The sequence below is a fragment of the Cervus elaphus genome, chromosome 23, assembly GCF_910594005.1.
Source record: "Cervus elaphus chromosome 23, mCerEla1.1, whole genome shotgun sequence".
Classification (NCBI taxonomy): domain Eukaryota; kingdom Metazoa; phylum Chordata; class Mammalia; order Artiodactyla; family Cervidae; genus Cervus; species Cervus elaphus.
The window spans coordinates 36,505,745-36,524,311 of record NC_057837.1 but is presented as its reverse complement, the minus strand read 5'-3'; the positions used below and the strand labels follow the sequence as shown (position 1 = coordinate 36,524,311).

Here is an 18,567-nt window from a genome sequence, read left to right as displayed (position 1 = left end):
CTTGCTGTTTCAAAGAAAAATGATGAACCCATTTCTTCATCCTGAACATGCTTGTCTTATAATCTTATAATGTTGAAAACTAATTTTTTTTAAACCGAATATTTAACCTGCCTTTCTATACTAACTATATCTCAAATAATTCCTCTTTATAAAGATATCTAATAAATTAGAAAGGGAGACAGAATTTAAATATTGCCATTTTGCAAACCCCTAATAAAAAAGGGGGGTTTCCCAGGCAGAGCAGTGATTAAGAAGGCAGGGGACGAAAGAGACACGAGTTTGATCCCCGGATCAGGAAGATCCCCTGAGAAGGAAATGGCAATCTGCTCCAGTACTCTTGCCTGGAAAATTCCATGGACAGGGGAGCCTGGAGCGCTACAGTCCATGGAGTCACAAAAAGTTGGACACAACTCAGTGACTGAGAAATAAAATAATAGATCTAGAGAATGATTATTAATGACCGTGAATACTACAAAGAGACAACCAACATTGCCTGAATCCAGCTACAAGTACACACACCACACCACTGTGAAGCAATATTGTCCCAAAAAATAGACAGAGTCAAATCAAGATCAGGTTACCATTTACAGGAAATAAAAGAACAGAAGAACAGGTTAAACCACACATTAAATTGAAAGCATCACAACAGGTTACTACCTGTTAGAACTCTTCTTAATTATGATGATGTCACCAAGCAAATATTTTTTGATACACACACACAGGACATTTCTTGCAGGTTTCTTTGTGATTATCTCCATCTTAAAAGAAAAGGAAAATCAGCCAAGTAATAGCATGCTTACAGATGCGCTTACAGTGTTAAGAGAGAAAAATGGGCCCCTTCGTACAGGTCTGGAATTGCCAATCTCAGAAATATTTGCTTTCCTAGTGTTACTAAGCTTTCTATCGCTGGGAAAAAATACAGCCCGGCTGAGCCAAGATGTAGCAAGTCCCTGCTTCTAAGAAGATCACTTTGGGAGGAAGAGAAGAGGCTGGATCTGGTTCAGCACCCCAAGGAGACAGAGTAGAATGAGGGGCTGGCGCTCAGCTATGCTGGAGGTATCAGGAGCCAGCTCTTTGCTCTCAAGATCCAGGAACTCTGGGGCGCCTCAAGAACCTTTCAGGACATCCATGACATTAAAAATATGTGACCACGTTAAGAGGCTGTGCCTTTAAATACAATAAATAAAATTTCCTGTTTGAAATTGCAAACCAGTAAATACTAATAGATACAACCCATGCAAACAAAAACATCCTTAGTAATTTTTAAGAGTGTGAAGCATACTGTGACCAAAGGTCTGAAAACTGCAGCTACGAGAACTGAAGCTGAGGTCAAGGCCATGCATCTTCAAAGGAGCTCTCAGAGATGACTTTGCTTTCTCCTTCAAATGAAGCACCAAAAGTTGGCAGCCCAGCAGGAGCAAGGGGACAGAGCACTTTTAACTCCACGTGGTTATAAGTAAAGATAGTGAAAATGAGCAGGAGACTGGCATCCAGGGTTCCGGTAATGTTCTGTGTCTTCACTCAAGGGCTGGTTAACAAAGTGTGTCTGCTTTGTGAAAATTCAGTGAGCTGCACACTTAGGACAGTCGCATTATATATTTCTAGGTATCTGGTGTATGCATTTCTCTAGGTATATCTTATACTTGAATAAGTTTTTTAAAATTCACAGTTTAAGATGCAGAACAACTTCCGGTTTGTACTAAGAGGAGTCATTATATACAACTTACTTTGGAAGAGCCTGATGAAACTAATCAAATAATTAACTTTAAAAATTTAATTTTAATTTAAAAGCCTCAATACAGACAACCATAACTTTTATGGGTTAAGAGCTACATACCATCTAGGTTGGCTTCCTTGCCAAGATCAGGAAGAGAAATCTGGGCTTACCTCTCACGTTTTTTAAACCGCACCAATGAAGTCACAATTTCTTAATGAAATCAAATACAACTGTAAAAAACAAAATCTCCCAATTAAAGGCAAAACTAAGGCCGGATTCCCTCTAGGGTATTAAAGCGATCAAGTGGCCTCTATCTCTGCTAATCTTCACTCATCACCACAAATCTAGACAAATGCAGTGAGGAGACCAAACACAGAGAGCAAGGTGGTGAGAAGTGGAAGGAAAAGATACACAGCCATTATGTAAAGATGAAATAATCACCTTCATAGAACACCTGAAAGAAAAAGTAGCCATTAGAATACAACAGACTCAGCACAATCGCTATCCCCACAATAAAGGTTAAATATAGACAGGTTAGCTAACTGACTTACATCAATATATATAGACATATCTGTATCAATAGGATTCCCTCCACTAGGGAGAAAAACAGGGAGAATAGGAGTAAAAAGTCTCATTCACACAGAAACGAAAACTGAAATACCTAGGAATTAATCCAACAAAGAAGACATAGAACCATGGAGAAACTAAAACTGTATTGAAAAACCATAAATATATTTTCCTTTTTTCTCTTTAATTGGAGTACAGCTGCTTTACAATGTGGTGGTTTCTGCCGTACAACGTGAATCAGCCATAAGTACACATGTGTACCCTCCTTGCTGAGCCTCCTTCCACCCCATCCCACCCCTCTAGGTTGTCACAGAGCACCAGGCTGAGCTCCCTGTTTTACGCAACAGTTTCCCACTAGCCACCTAATTTACACATGTAGTGTACATATGTCAATGCTACTCTCTCGATTCCATTCTCCATGTGTCTCTATTACCGCACTGCAAATAGGTATCTTTGATACATGGCTTCAACCGTGGCTCTATGTCAGTATCACCAGAGGCCCTTTTTAAAAATTCAACTGCGCGCTCCACTCCCTAGAGAGTCAGTAGATCTGGGGTAAACAGGCATGTCTTTTTTTAAAAAACTATCCAGTTAATTCTAACATAAAGCCAGAGCTGAAAACCACCAGCTTAAATAATTTTGAAGATGCACAGATGGGACTCGCTTCTACATAGCAAAATATGTAAATAAGTTGCAGCAACAAAAATAAAAACAAAAACCAGTGTGAAACTGGAACAAACTAGAAACCCACCTTTGTTAACTAAGAATGGGGAAGTATTTCCTAAACAAGACCTGGAAGGTGGAATAAATGGATGAATCAAATTGTAATAAAAATTAAAAGATTCTGTTCAATAAAAAATCTTGACACGCAAAAAAAAAAACTAAGAAAATATTTGCATTGTTTAAAATCTAATAAGAGATTAACATCGAGAATATACAAAAAAAAAAACCCTGTAAATTAAGGCTGAAACATGCAAAGATTAAGAAACCCAATAGAACAAGAGGCAAAGAACATGTCAATGCCAATTTGCACAAGGCGAAACCCACACACCTAAGAAGCATCTGACAGGATACTTAACTGTACTAGTAAACAGAATTGCCAATAAGAACAGTAACATATGTGCCCAAGATTGCTCCATCTGTGGCATCAGATTGGAAAAAATTATAAGGTCAGAAATGATCAAATGCTAGCAAGAACACGGGGAGTAGGAGCAAGCCACAGCCAGCCCAGGTAATAACGTGGCAGAACTCAATGAAATTACATTTATGCCCAAGAGAGAGGGCTGATGTGGGGAGGAGGGAAAACACAATAAAATAACATGAGTGGCTCTGCCTGGACCGGTATTGATAGAGGGCCAGTTAACTCCTGTCTGCACCCTGAGCTGAGGAGGGTCCCAGTTCCGACCACCTCATACACCCCATCACAGTATGTAGCAAATCCCCACACACTAGCCACTGCGCCCCACGTTGAGGACACAGCAGTGAAGACCAGGTCCCTACCCTCAGAGCTGACATCCAATGAAGGAAACGTAAAGAGGAAACAGATAAAATTACAGTAAGCTTGTGACAACTGTTACAACGGAAATAAATGTGTGACTGTGCCAGGAAGTGATGGTATGTGGGGCTGGGGGGTGGCGGGGGGGGGGGGGGACATCTGCCAGAGAGAAGTGGGCTCTTGGGGATGGGGTGGTGGGGGAGGGAACCAGGTGTCCAACAGCTGGGGTGGGACCTCCAGGAATGTCTCCAGGGCATCAAGGGCAGTCACCCCTCCCCAGGGGAGCCTGCAGGTATTCAAAAGATGACTTCCCTCCTGCAATGAACGCCCAAGAGCCACCTTTAAGACTCCTGCTCTATTAAGTGTGGACTACGATGATTGTAGCTAAACTCCAGTATATTTTGATCAAAGAGTTCAATCTTTTAAGGCGGGGGAAAAAGACATACTACCAATGTGAATATTCTACGTCCCTAAAAAAGGTTTCTTGAAACTTACTAAGATCCACAAACATCTCCATTCATTAAACAGAAGTCAAGCACTCATATATCTCTCCTACAGCACACTGCAGGGAAATGAGGATAAATGTAAATGTTTCTGTCCTTAAGGAACATACTTCAACTTTACAAGATTCAGGATCCTATGTATTTCATTTGCTAATAGATTTGTATGACTAAAAGCCAGCAATTACAGCATGCTTATAACCCTCCAGGCACTGTCCTATGAGTTTTTACATACATTCAAGGTCATGTGATACTCCCAACATCATAATACTACATTATTTCCATTTTAGAAATGAAAACCAGAGGTCAGAAATTTGCCTGTTGTCAAAGAAAGTACTAAGTAGCAGAGCAGGGATTCAAAGCCAGATCTTTCAAACGTCAAAGTCTGGGTTCTTCACCAGTACATTTATATTCCCCCTGGAATCATGTCAGTGGATTCCGAAGTGTGGTCCTGGACCAGAAGCCTCACCAGCCATCACCCTGGAAGTTATTAGCGATGCGTATTCACCGGGCCTATTCCCAGACCTAAGAACTTAGAAACTGTGAGAATGAAGTAGCCGCTGGAATTTTAACAATCCCTTCCCACAGTGATTCTGAGACATGGTAAAGTTTGAAAACCTCAACTTAAAAGTTTTTATACTCAACTTTGTATATGTTAAAGATGAAATGATATCGTTTTGAAAATTCCAAAATAAGAAATTTTGATCCTATTTAAAAAGACTCTAAACAGATCAAAATGATATTAATTCCTCTCCTCACTGCCCACAGCCCAGCATCTCCTCCCCCCAAACATTACACCCTGATGAAATCGTCTGAAAAACAGTCAACTCTGATGGGCCTTACTGGGAACTAAATTCAAAACATGGAAAGAGCACAGAGGTCGAAAAAGAATCTTTTCAAGTCAAATCACAAGCCATATTAGGAAGAGGCGAAAAAATGGTTTCTATATCAGCTGTAGAAACTTCCTAAGTCTTGGTCCATGGCTCCATAAACGATTTTATCTTTGGCTCAACTCCAAATTTTTACAACATCATTTCCACAAACTTCCAAGTGCCAGAAAAAGAAGTTACAACCCTCAGACGTATTTGATTCTCAAGATTCAAACTGCTTTAAGTACACATACAGAGGCATTGTCTTGCAAACAGCAAGTCTTTAATCCTGAGTAAAGCTGATCAGAGGCTTTTGCCATATGTACACATACACGTGTACCTGCTCAGTCGTATTTGACTCTTTGTGACCCTATGGACTGCAGCCCACCAAGCTCTTCTCTCCATGGAATTTTCCAGGCAAGAATACTGGAGCAGGTTGCCATTTCCTCCTCCAGGGGCTCTTCCTGTCCCAGGGATCAAACCTGCATCTCCTGTGTCTCCTTCATTGGCAGGCAACTCTTTACCACTAAGCCACCTGGGAAGCCCCTTTTCCCGTATACACATACAAACTACAGCAAAAGTGCTATGCTGCTGCTGCTAAGTCGCTTCAGTTGTGTCTGACTCTGTGAGACCCCATAGGCGGCAGCCCACCAGGCTCTACCGTCCCTGGGATTCTCCAGGCAAGAACACTGGAGTGGGTTGCCATTTCCTTCTCCAATGCGTGAAAGTGAAAAGTGAAAGTGAAGTTGCTCAGTCGTGTCCAACTCTTAGTGACCCCATGGACTGCAGCCTACCAGGCTCCTCTGTCCATGGGATTTTCCAGGCAAGAGTACTGGAGTGGGGTGCCATTGCCTTCTCCATATTCAAGGCTACCTATTTCTAATAAAGCCTGTTTCCAGACGGAGTAGAAGAACAGTATCAAAAGTAAGTATATTGAAGGAGGGAGGAGAAGGGGATGACAGAGGATGAGATGGTTGGATGGCATCACCGACTCAATGGACAAAAGTATGAGTAAACTCCAGGAACTGAGGATGGACAGGAAGGCCTGGTGTGCTGCAGTCCATGGGGTCGCACAGAGTCGGACACAACTGAGCAACTGAACTGAACCATTATTTTAGAACCTAACATATGCCAAATAACTCTTTTAAGCTGTTCACTTGCATACAAAAGTCATTCACTTTAACAACTTCAGGATTCTGCTTATTTTACATAAATTTGAAGACGGAAGCATTAAGTGGCCCAAGCCTGGCCCTGGGACCGCTATAAACACGACTGAGAATGCTCACTGACTTGATTCTCTGGGCTCAGGTGCAGAGAACTCCAGGAAGCCCACACTCTCTCATCTCCCCGGTTGCTTACAACCACCCACCCTCCATGCCCCAGCCCACACTCTCCCAAGAGCTGGCAGCTCTGCCAGGAGCTTCCCTCCTAGAAGGAGTGTCACCAACTTATTTCCCCTTCCCAAAGTGCCATCAAATCCCCCGAGAATGAGAACTACTTCCAAGAAATTATACCAAATTACCAAAGCTCTCCTGCCCACGCAAAGTCAGTGGAACTGAATTATACAGACACACAACACCCACCAAAGACCTTCCCACTGGAGTGCTCATCTTGCCTTTTAAAAGTCCAGTGTTTTCTGCAACACCTTACAAAATGCAATCACCCTAACTAGTCCTTCTCCACTGCCACTTCTACATCTGGTGCAGCATTATCAAAGCAGCATCTGTGTTTTCTCATTTCCCTCCTGTAACAATTAATAAGCAGCAATTAACCAGTAACTAGCAAGCCAACAGCTCCTGCCTTCCAGGGAAGAAAGCTCCTCTCTCTTTCCTACTTGAAGCTGATAATCATGCTTTTCTAAAAGAATAGAAAGATTTATTACATGAGAATTCAAGGAAAAAGCAAAGTAACAGTTTTACACGCCTGGAAAAAAAATGTTTACGTGTTTGTTCATAGGAGGCATAAAACCACACTCAAATAGCTCATCACGGTTCACATAAGATTTAAACAAAACACAAACCATTAAAAACAAACAGGTTCAAGTGTACAGAAATAAAAACCAATAAAATGACACTGTTCCAGGTACCTGTCTACAGCAAGAACCAGTTTTCTCACAGGTTATTTCTAAAATTACTAACAGCTTCCTTTACTTAAAATTCAGCTGCCATGTCCTTCCAATTAATCTCATTTAATAAAGCTGACTTAAATCACTCATTGCAACTGTCTGAACTTCAATGATGACAGCTGGTGTACATTTGTATCTTTGTCAGTGAAATGCTTATTAAAAAAAAAAACAAACCTGAAATCTGCAGTAAACAGCACCCGGTGCACCATCTAGTGGAAGTACTGTAATGTTGTAATTAAATCTTTTTTGAAGGGTAGAAACCCTTAACATCACAGGGGGGCTATGACCCCTAGGTAAGAATACAGGTAAATACTCTACTAAGGCTTCCCTGGTGGCTTGGCAGTAAAGAATCCGCCTGCAATGCAGGACAGCTGGGTTCAATCCCTGGGTTGGGAAGATTCCCCAGAGAAGGAAATGGCAACCCAACCCAGTATTCTTGAATGGAAAATCCCATGGACAGAGGAACCTGGCAGGCTACAGTTCATGGGATCACAGAGTCGGACACGACTTAGCGACTAAACCACCACCACTCTGCAAACAGAATAAATCTCTTTCCAACTTCCCACATCACAATGCAAGAGATGCTCATCAAAAGAAAGCTCACTTTCTGTACAAATCAGCAGATGATAAAGGTTTCTTTAGGAAATGTTGTGCTTGGGTGCTAGAAATTTTAATTTGACCAGAAGAGTAAAAATTAAGTAAAGACATTGAGTGCAAAAAAAACCCAAATGAGTAAAGAGAATCAGAACTGGACTGACAAGGCCTGTGTGAGGATACTTTACTTAACAAATACGTTATTTCAAAATGTACATGTTCCACCCAGCAGAGCACCTGCCATGAAAACAAGGGGTAACTTTATGATCAAATAGTTCCATTCAGTAATAAATAAGGCATTTCCATGTTCCTGATGACTAATAAATTTAACATAACCTAACAACTCCCTAGGAGTCCCCACGCCTTGGCATTATTCAAGGAGTCCCTCCCATCCATCCAACTAAACCTACTTGCCATTAATCCTCGAACTCCCCGAACTCCCCTGCGTTACTCTCATCAAAGGATGGAGGATTTTACATGTTTGACACTTCTAAATTTATAGCAAAAACTCCCTGCAAAAAAAAAAAAAAATCATAACCAAAATGTATTACCCTTCTTTTTTTATTTTATTTATTCTTTTATCATTATTTTTTATTTGCCTTATGAATATTAACTAATTCAACTGAATTCAGAAAACACTACTCAAGCCCAATGCTAAGCCAAAGATGCAAACAAAGAAAAGACTTTCTAATGTGGAAAACGTCCCAAAACTTAAAATAGAGATTTTTCACTAGGTTAAAAGAGAGATGGCACCACTAGGCTTTCTTGCCTGTGTGAAAAATGACCTTTCTGGTGAAATTCAAACTATCTTAGCAACCTAGGAGAAAAAAAAGCCTAAGAGAATATTTCATTTGGAAATAACCATCTCCACCCCTGACTGGTGAGCATGTGAATCAAATCGACAGGCAGAAGCTTGACTGACAGAGCAATCTTCCTGGATCCTGCATTAAACCCCTTAACAGGTGTACAAGAGCAGAAGTCAAGTGACTTGGGGCAGAATTCCCTTCATCTCTAGGGCCTTGAGTTTATGTACCTGCAAAATGGGCATGGGGCGCACTACCTGCTTCTAGAGCGTTAAGAGGATGCTAATATTGATGGAGTGCGGTGAGCTGCTCAATTAAAAGACCTAAATGCAGTGCACCTGGAAAGGAGGACCTCTGCGAGAGTCCTCACTGTGCCATTTCTATTCAAACTCGTGACCTTCATTTCACTTGTGAACAAATGGAAAGTGAGAAGAGGCTTTTAAGCACGTCAGAGGAAAGGTAACATCAATCAAGGTGCTTCATCAGAGGTGAATCATCATTCAGTCATTGCAATCAACTGCCTAGGATTTGTCTGCAGAGTACTACTGCCTGGGTAGCAGGTGCAGCCCCCTAAAATCTAAAGCCCAGAGTCTATGTTTAGAAAGGCTTTATTATTATTATTATTCGAATGCTAACGTTTAAACAAATAAGAATCGCAATGCTACACCCACCCAAGGAGAGAGGCAGAAACAAAATCCCACCCCCACCATCTTCCACAACAGCTCGGCATCCTCGCCTCACCCCAACCGCCCGGCCCCCACTGCAGCCCAGACAAAGGTGAGTCACACTGCTGGGTCTGCTTGTCACGGAAGAAAAAGCCCCAAGTAAGTTCACGTTAGAGGCTGCTTTGAAATTCAAAATAATAAATAAGAAGTAAATCGTGTGCCTGGGTAAACGCAGTGTGCAAAGCGCCGTTTCCAGGAATGTGTAACTCACACCACCTAAGTGCAGATACCTCTCTCGCTTAAAAAAATAAAAAGCCGCCGGGCTGCTCACCGCTTATCAGCAGGTCCTTCTCCTCGGAGCCCGGCTGGCTCAACTCCGCGTTTCCCTCCACCTGCACATCCCCCGCCCCGCCAGCCCGGCCGCCGCCCCGAGTCCCGCCGCGTCCGGGACTCCGGGGGTCCCGCCCCCACCGCCTGCCAGGTGCAGCGGCCGCGGATCCCGGCGGAGGCGCCCGAGGCGGGCGGGAGGCTTCGGGAGACGCGGCCCGACCGGCCGGTGGCTGCGGCGGGAGAGCAGGGAGCTGGCCCACCGCCCGCCCCGCGCTCGGGCTCGGACACGCGCTGCAGCCCTGGCGCCCCTTACCTGCTCCGGGCGGCCGTAGCCGCGGGAGGAGCGCTCTCTCAGGCGTCGGCAGCCCGGGGCCGAAGTACGGAGGCTGCGGCCGTGGCCGCGGCTAAGGACAATTAGCAGCCTGCGGGTTTCGCCACCGCGGCGGCAGGCGCAGGACTCACGAGCGGAGAACCCGGCCCCCCCAACCCCGGGCTCCAGCCGCGAGTCACCGCCTTGGCCCCCGCCCGCGGAGGGGCGGAGCCTCGGCCGGAGGGGCGGAGGGGGAAAGCTCCGCCCACGGGGCGAGAGCACGGCGAGTGCCGTATAAGAGGCGCCTGGTGACTGGTCGCGATAGGAGTGGGTGTCTCCGATTTGGAGACAGGCTCACCATCAGCGCTTCTCTCATTGGTCAGTACAAGAAAACAAAGCCGAGTCCTGATTGGTGGCAGCCCTGTAACTCCTCTCCCTCGATGCCAATCATGGAAGCTCCGCCTCCTCCCGCTCGGCTCCGCTCGGCTCCCAGGTGGCTGCGGAACTCGCGGTCTTCTGGAAGAGGTGCCTCCTTGAAGGGAACCCGGGGTACCCAGGTTCCTTTGCTGGAAGCGAGCTTCCTTGTTCCACCGAGAGTCTTTGATTTCCTTATGAACTTGGTGAATAACAGCTAATCTTCAGCATCGCCTGGATTTAGAGCGATCTCGGGTATTTTTTCTTAATGCTGCATAAGATTTAGAAGGAAATTGACATGCAAAGAAAAGTCGTGCAGGGTTTTCACCCTTAGCAAGATTATGCTGGAGTGTTTTTTTAATTACCTTTTCCTGTTCCATATTAACGTGTAATTACTTTTATAATTAGAAAAAATTGATAGAAAATGAATAAGGTGCAGAGAATGGTAAAGGCAAACTTTGACGGCATCCGGGGGCTAATACTTCCACAACAGAAGAAAATAAACGCAACACCTGATGGCCATCAAAAATGTATAATACGATCTGGTATCGGCCCCCTTCAGTTGTCTTACAGAACTTTATAAATACCCTTTCCATATAACTACTATTTACCCGACACACAGTGTACAATGAAATACACTGTAAACAGATTTAGAGCAAGAACTGAGAATCCAAAGTACAAAATAAAGCTTTAATCCAAAAAAGTAGGCTACAGAAAGAAATTTAGAAGATAAATTGGAAAAGTCAGCTAATGGAGGGAATTTAAGAGAGAGGAATGACAGCTCTCAGAGATGAGAGAACTTTGAAGATTGAAGGCAGAGTGAGGTGGAGGGAGTGGAGATGAAGACCAGTGACCTGACATTAGAGTCATCTGAGCCCTCAGACCGCATCAGCCCCTGCAGAGAGGCAGTGAAGCGGATCTCACTGGAGACCACAGTTGCTTCACACTCTAGCCACTTTCCTCTTCTATTTGTCATTCCCACGAGGTTCTGAAATAGGCTATTTGAAGTAAAGCACTTCATCCAAAGGGCTTCCCAGGTAACTCAGTGGTAAAGAATCTGCCTGCCAATGCAGGAGACATGAGATGGATAGCTAATGGCAAGCCACTCCATTATTCTTGCCTGGGAAATCCCATGGACAGAGGAGCATGGCCCGCTTCAGTCCATAGGGTCGTAAAGAGGGGGACACCACTGAGCACACACCCACACTTCATCCAGCAACTCTGTGAATTTTATAGTGTTGAGAAGAAATGGAGTCCGACAACAGTCAAACATAAGGAAGAAATGTTAGGATAAACATGAACTGAAAGAGACATTAGGACAGGAGTCCTAATACAAAGAATGAGACCAACCTGTTTTGCTGTCATGTCTAGAGAATAAAGCTCTTTGGAGGACACAGTAACCTCATTACCTACAAAGATGTTTCTTTACAAAACTCATATAATAAAAGGAATTCTAAATGATAGTCTGAAAATGTGTCCCAGAGTATTCTGAGAAACTAACTTACTGTTGAGATCTAGTTATGTTTAAAAGAAGAAGGAGGGTGGGCAGAGAAGAAGGGCTTAGCATTGCTTGGTATGAACAAATTGGGAGGAAAACTTTCCAAAAAGTGTATTCCACAATGACACCTAAGATTCTGTCACTAAAATTCTTTCTTTGGGATTAAATAATTTATATCAAAGATTATTCTTGTATTCACTAACTCACCAAACATGTAATCCATATGAATTACCAAGTATTAGTTCCTGCCATGGACTGGCACTCTGCTTAGTCTTGAACAAGACAGTATGGAAGCTATTCATCCGCCAGGGAAAACAGACAACAAACCACTGAACAGATGAAGTTACAGAAAGGGATCAGAGCAAAGAAGAAAACAGAGACTTGAGAGGTGAAGGAGTGACTTTAATTTGGGAAAGGAGAGAGAAATGCTCTACAAGAAATGCTAACATTTGTGTTGCCACCTAAATAAGAAACCCCATCTCTGCAAAGTTCTAAGACTATGGCCTTCCTGGTGGGGGAAACAGCAGGGCAGAGGCCCTAAGCGAGGAAGAGAAGTGACGTGCTGGAGGAACAGAAAGAAGGCCAGGTGGCTAGGCTGGTGCAGGAAGGGTGGAGGTAGCCGGCAGGGCAGAGAGTGCAGCATGGTCTGAGAGGCAATGATTAGAAGTCTTTATTCTGTTGCATGGATTCCTGATATTTTTTTCTTTCTCTCTCTCTCTCTCTTTTTTTTTTTTTTTGTCATTGTTTTTGTTTTTTTGGATTCCTGATATTTGGATCAATACTTCAAGCATTCATTGAAAGGCAGGCCTTCTGTCCACTTCCCCAAGTGGGCCATGTTCTTTCAGAGAGGGGCAAAGGAGACTTCTTTCTATTTAGTTGCTAATGTTGGAATAAAATCGTTAAGTGTTTAAATGGGCATTCATTCACTAAGTCAGTCTATCAGACAGATTTATGAAGAACATACTGTTTTGCCAAGACAGGCTGGGCATAAGACAAAGACCTTGGTGGACCCATCAGCAAACAAGTTCTGTACCGGTGATAAGGAGACCAAGGGAGCTGTGGGAACAGAATCCTGAAGGTTCTGAGCACATGGTCATGAAGGAAATGAGGAGTCACTGAATCAGGAGCCATCCCAGTGAAGAGGGACGAGGTTCTAGATCCAGGGAACAACAGTCAGGAAGAAGGGACTCTAATGTGAAGCCTTAGGGACCATTGCGTAAAAAATTAGCTCTCTGCACATCACAAGTTGGCCTTGCATGGATGGCCCCAGAGGTGGAAAGAAAAGTCCAATGAGTAAAAAGCTTCAGAAGGCAAGGGAGCTGACAGGGTATGAGAATTAATAGACTGATCACTGTTTCACGTCATCTCCTTCATTTCTTCAACAAAAGTCATTAAAGATCGTGGACACCCACTTGTCACTCTGATGTTCTTTTTTGGGATAGTAATGGGTTAAGAGTGCTAATCCTATTTGACCAGAATTAGGACGGAGCTGAAGCCCTTGGGGTAGAGATCTGTGCTTCTAGTTGCAGCCATTCCCTGAGCTGGTTGGCATGCTTTCTCCTTATCAATTCAAGTTACAATAAGCAGATATCCATAAAGGAAGAGACCTAGCCCATGCCACAGGGAGCCAGTGAGAGGAAAGACTGGGGAACGGCATAGATTCTCAGTACCGCTGGTTGATGGTGTGACAAAAGATGAAGTAACTAAGAAATAAAAAATGCAATCTTTACAATGTCTAACATAGTGCTTCAAAGTCACTGAAAAAGTAATCCCTGTACCCTAATAATAGAGTTCAAAATTAATTATAAAGATAGGAGGTATGCCTTATACAATCCAAATATAGGCAAAACTAATCCAGTCTCCAAGAGCCTGGGGGCTTCCCAGCTGGCACTAGTGATAAAGAACATGCCTGCTAATGCAGGAGACATAAGAGACACAGGTTTGATCCCTGGGTTGGGAATATCCCCTAGAAAAGGGCATGGCAACCCTCTCCAGTATTCTTGCCTGGACAATCCCATGGACAGAGGAGCCTGGTGGCTACACAAAAAGTCAGATACAACTGAAGGAACTTAGCACGCAAGCATGCCAAGAGCCCGGGATCCAGAAACTAAAAAGTCATGAGGAAGTCACCTGAAGTTCTCTGTCCTCAGACCTGCCTCTGTCTACGTTTCTGCTCTGTTCTTCTGGAAAAATTGTCTTCCACAAAACCAGTCCCTGGTGCCAAAAAAAGTTGGGGTCTGCTGGTAATATCTTCTTAGGAAGAGGGGTGAAAAACGTCATCATGATATGTGGGTGAAGGAAACTTGATTACCAATGACCCCCTGAACACCTCTGTACATACCTGTATGTGGGCCTCAGCATGGTATGTCACCATTGTTACAGTTAAGGACCTCTGGGATGATGAGACCTGTTAATTGCTTAAATGTTAGTGTGCTCACTTAAGAAGCCTCAGACTTTATGTGGTCTCAGATGTGCCTGTAATACACGTCTGTCTGACTGACATACACATACACACACACTTAACATTTCTCATACCCAATCAAATATGCCTCTATCCTCCCAAGTTTACTCTTCAATCCATGGCATTTGAAGCTAGGATAAGAAAATCATTCTTTAATTTCATTTGGCATTTTTGAGAAAGACCAGAGTTCTTTCTGCCATGATTATAAAGCGAGAACAATGATAAAATACCCCCAAATGAGTCTTCTTACTATTTAGCCATAGTCACTGTGCAAGAACAGCCCCAAGGAACAGTGATTACCTTCATTTTGTAATATTTGCTTATGACTGGAGTAAGCGTTTACATTGAGAAAGGAAACCATTGATAGGAAAGTTGAAAAAAGTAGAGAGTGAAGTGAGTTACTCAGAAGTTATATTTAATTATCAGTCATCTTTGTACTTACCTCGCTGAGTTCACAAGGGAAAATCACCTGCTGAATCACTGTTGCTCTACTTAACATCCCCTGGAGACTACGATCCACCATCCTTCATTAACTCGTGCTGATCTGGAAAGCAGATGCTTCCTTATAAAGCCACTTGGAAACTGACTCCTTCTTATATATAGAAGATTTAGAAATGTGTAAGGAGAAGCCATAGCAGAACTGTTATTTAGTCATTAACTCTTTTTTTTTTGTTTGTCTTGTTTTTTCTTTTTCTTTTTTTTCCCCGTTTATTTTTATTAGTTGGAGGCTAATTACTTTACAATATTGTAGTGGTTTTTGTCATACATTGACATGAATCAGCCATGGATTTACATGTATTCCCCTAAGGAGCCCATGGACCGTAGCCCAACAGGCTCCTCTGTCCATGGTTTCCCAAGCAAGAATACTGGAGTGGGTTGCCACTTCCTTCTCCACGGCATCTTCCCGACCCAGGGATTGAACCTGTGTCTCCTGCACTAGCAGGAGCCACCAGGGAAGCCCCCACAGCAGAATAGAAAGCCATGAAAGCTGCCGGAGAAGAAACAACTTGCGACTGTGCACACACGCACAGAGGGTTCGCCCAGGACTCGAGAGCACCACCCACAAAGATGGTGCCTTAGGGGATTCTCCTAAACTTAGGATTCTTGCTCCACTGCCTCTGTTTTCTTAACTCACGCAGTTTTCTAATGACTCTTCCCTTATCCCTGAATTTCCTCTCCCTGGTACAGAGCAGGCCACAAAGGAACTTAATAGATAAGTCTCTGATGTGTAAGCTCAAATTCTAAGGTTAAAAAAAGAAACCATGTAAGCAAAAGAGTTTATAAAGACACCCTAAGTAATAATAAATTTGAGATGACAGACCTGACTGATAGCATCTTAGCCAGGTGATCAAGGCCAACATCAACAGTGATAAGTCATGTTGACAGTGTGTGTGGTCTTTCTTCCCAGAACCCTGAATCCCAGTCTGATCAAGGGAAAAATATCAGACAAATCCCAGCATGGGACATTCCACAAAATAGTTAACTAGTGTAATCCTCAAAACTGTCAAGATCATGAAAAATAAGGCAAGTCTGAGACAGTCACAGCCAAGAGAAGGTTAATGAGACATAACAAGTAGATGTCATATGGTAGATGTCAAATGGACTCCTGGAAGAGAAAAAGGACACCATGTAAAACAAAGGAGGTCTGAATAAAATACAGATTTTGGTTAATCACAATGTATCAATATTAGTTCATTAATTGTGATAAATGTGCTATATTCCTAAAAGGGAAAACTAGGTACAGGGTATATACGGGAACTCTCTGTACCATCTGTGGAATTTTTTAATATGGCTAAAACTGCTTTAAAAATGTTTACTGATGAGGACCCACTATAGAGCACAAGGAACTCTACTCATTGCTCTGTGGTGACCCAAAATGGGAAGGAAATCCAAAAAAGAGGGGATATAGTTGATTCTCTTTGCTGTACTGCAGAAACAAATACAACCATTGTAAAGCAACTATACTCCAATAAAAATTAATTTTAAAAAGCAAAGTTTTATTTTTGAGAGATTATATTTATGTATATGTGCATGCTCAGTTGTGTCTGACTCTGCAACCCCATGGACTGTAGCCCACCAGGTTCCTCTGTCCATGGGATTCTCCAGGCAAGAATATTGGAGTTGGTTGCCATTTCCTCCTCCGGGGATATTCCCATCCCAGAGATTGAACCTGTGTCTCCTGTGTCTCCTGTATTGGCAGGATGATTCTTTACCACTGACCCGCCTGAGAAGCCAATACATGTATATATATTCTGTATATTAGCTAATAAAGTCAATATCCTAAAACTTCAAGGCTAGACATTCCAAAACAAAGCAGCAGCATCCTTGCTGTTTGCATTTGCCATTTGACATGCTAGCAAAACTCTTCTGTTGATTACAAAACTTTATGAAATCAAGATTCATAAAAACTGACTTCTGAAAAAAAATATGTTGTCCCCCAGCACTCAAGACTTCTAAATACAATTCCTTAACTTAAAAAAAAAACTATTTTAAGAAAGCCTACAAGGGCTCATGGTGATGGAAACCATGGAAGTGTTGCCACATTGATACAGAGGCAGGGAGATCAGGGTGATGCAGACCCCCAAGGAGAGGCTTGGGATCATCAACGATTGAAGGAAGGAAGAGCTGTCATGCCTGCCTCTGCCAACCCATTGGCACCTTGGTAGGGATTAGGAAAAGACATCCCTCCTTGAGATCCTTCATTTCCATTTGCTGGAAATTTGCTGCAATATGCTGCTTTTGGTAGGACAAGACACTTCAGTGCCACCTGTCAAAAATAACAAAAGTTACAAATGTGTTATACCCACATTTGCTTGTGTGCTGCCCAAGCCACACGACCATAGGCTGTCACTCTGAGTGCCTCTATTATGACAATGTGTCATCTACTTAGAGCCGTGGCAAGCTTGCATTCACCTTCATGCCTCCTTGTAAATAATTCTCCCAACGGAGTGGGCATTCTGTCACAGGTAATCGTCATTTTGTTTACCTTGGATTGAAATAAAGAATCCAACTCTTGCACTGAGCCTATAATTGCAATGCCTTTAACCATAACAATGGGGATAACAACATTCGTGGTGCCGAGGTATTAGGATCTTTAAGTGGGAAAACACATCAAAGCACTGTGTGCGGGACCTCACTGATCTTGAGTCTCTCCCGGGATACCCAGTTCCTTCTTCCCTACATGGCTCACCTACCAAGTTGGGATTCTCTATTGAAAGGTCACAGGATGTTCACGTGAAGGTGCTTTTAGATACAAAGTCCTCGGACTTCCCTGGTGGTCCAGTGGTTGGGAATCTGCCTTCCGGTACAGGGGACATGGGTTCAGCAGGAAGACTCCACATGCCCCAGGGTGACTAGGCCCGTGAGCTGCAGCTGCTGAGCACGCATGCCCTAGAGCCCACGCTCTGCAACGAGAGAAGCCCCCACAGTGAGAAGTCTGTGCACCGCAACTAGAGAGTAGCCCCTGCTAGACGCATTGCACACAGCATCGAAGACCCAGCACAGCCACAATAAAAATGAAATAATAAATAAAATTTTTTAAAGATACACAGTCCTCCATCTCTGTGTGCAGGGACATGAGACGGTGTCTTTTTCTCAAGTGTCTTTTTTTCACTTCCCTGCTTAAGTGACACCAAATCCAGATAAACACCATCTGTAGACAATGTGTTTGTAAAACTGTATTTCATGAAGCAGGTTATGACTTATAAATTTATAAATAAATAGATAAATTTATTTATAAAATTAATTAATTAAAATAAATTTACTTAAAAATTTATTTTAAAAGTTATAAACTTATAACTAAAGAACCAGTTTCTAAATATAACATGATGAAGCTTTAGAAATCCCTATCAAAGACATTTTTCCTTGAAAAAGTTTTGCTGGCTTTATTTATTTACTCATAGTGAGATTGTGTGTTCTAAATTAGCTGCGTTATGAATTATATTTGGTTACACTGAAGTAACCTGGTGGCTCAGTTGGTAAAGAATCCGCCGACAATACGGAAGACCTGGGTTAGATCCATGGGTTGGGAAGATCCCCTGGAGAAGGGAAAGGCTACTCACTCCAGTATTCTGGCCTGGAGAATTCCATGGACTGTATAGTCCATGCGGTGGCAAAGATTCGGACACGACTGCGCAACTTGCACTCACTTCACTCACACGGAAGTAATTAAGGACTGAATTCAGAGAGGGTATTTAAATATCTGAAAATTGAAGATGCC

The 18,567-nt window shown here is 43.0% G+C and overlaps 1 protein-coding gene across 4 annotated transcripts in view; it reads right to left on the bottom strand.

Annotated features, from left to right (window-relative positions):
- MPP7 (MAGUK p55 scaffold protein 7) overlaps positions 1-10,187 on the bottom strand; it is a 215,425-nt gene extending 205,238 nt beyond the window's left edge. For all 4 annotated transcript variants that reach the window (XM_043883946.1, XM_043883945.1, XM_043883948.1 and 1 more), the window contains exon 1: positions 9,979-10,187. The gene's annotated coding sequence lies outside the window, so the exon portion shown is untranslated. The remainder of the gene's footprint in view (positions 1-9,978) is intronic.
- Positions 10,188-18,567: the final 8,380 nt, after the last annotated feature.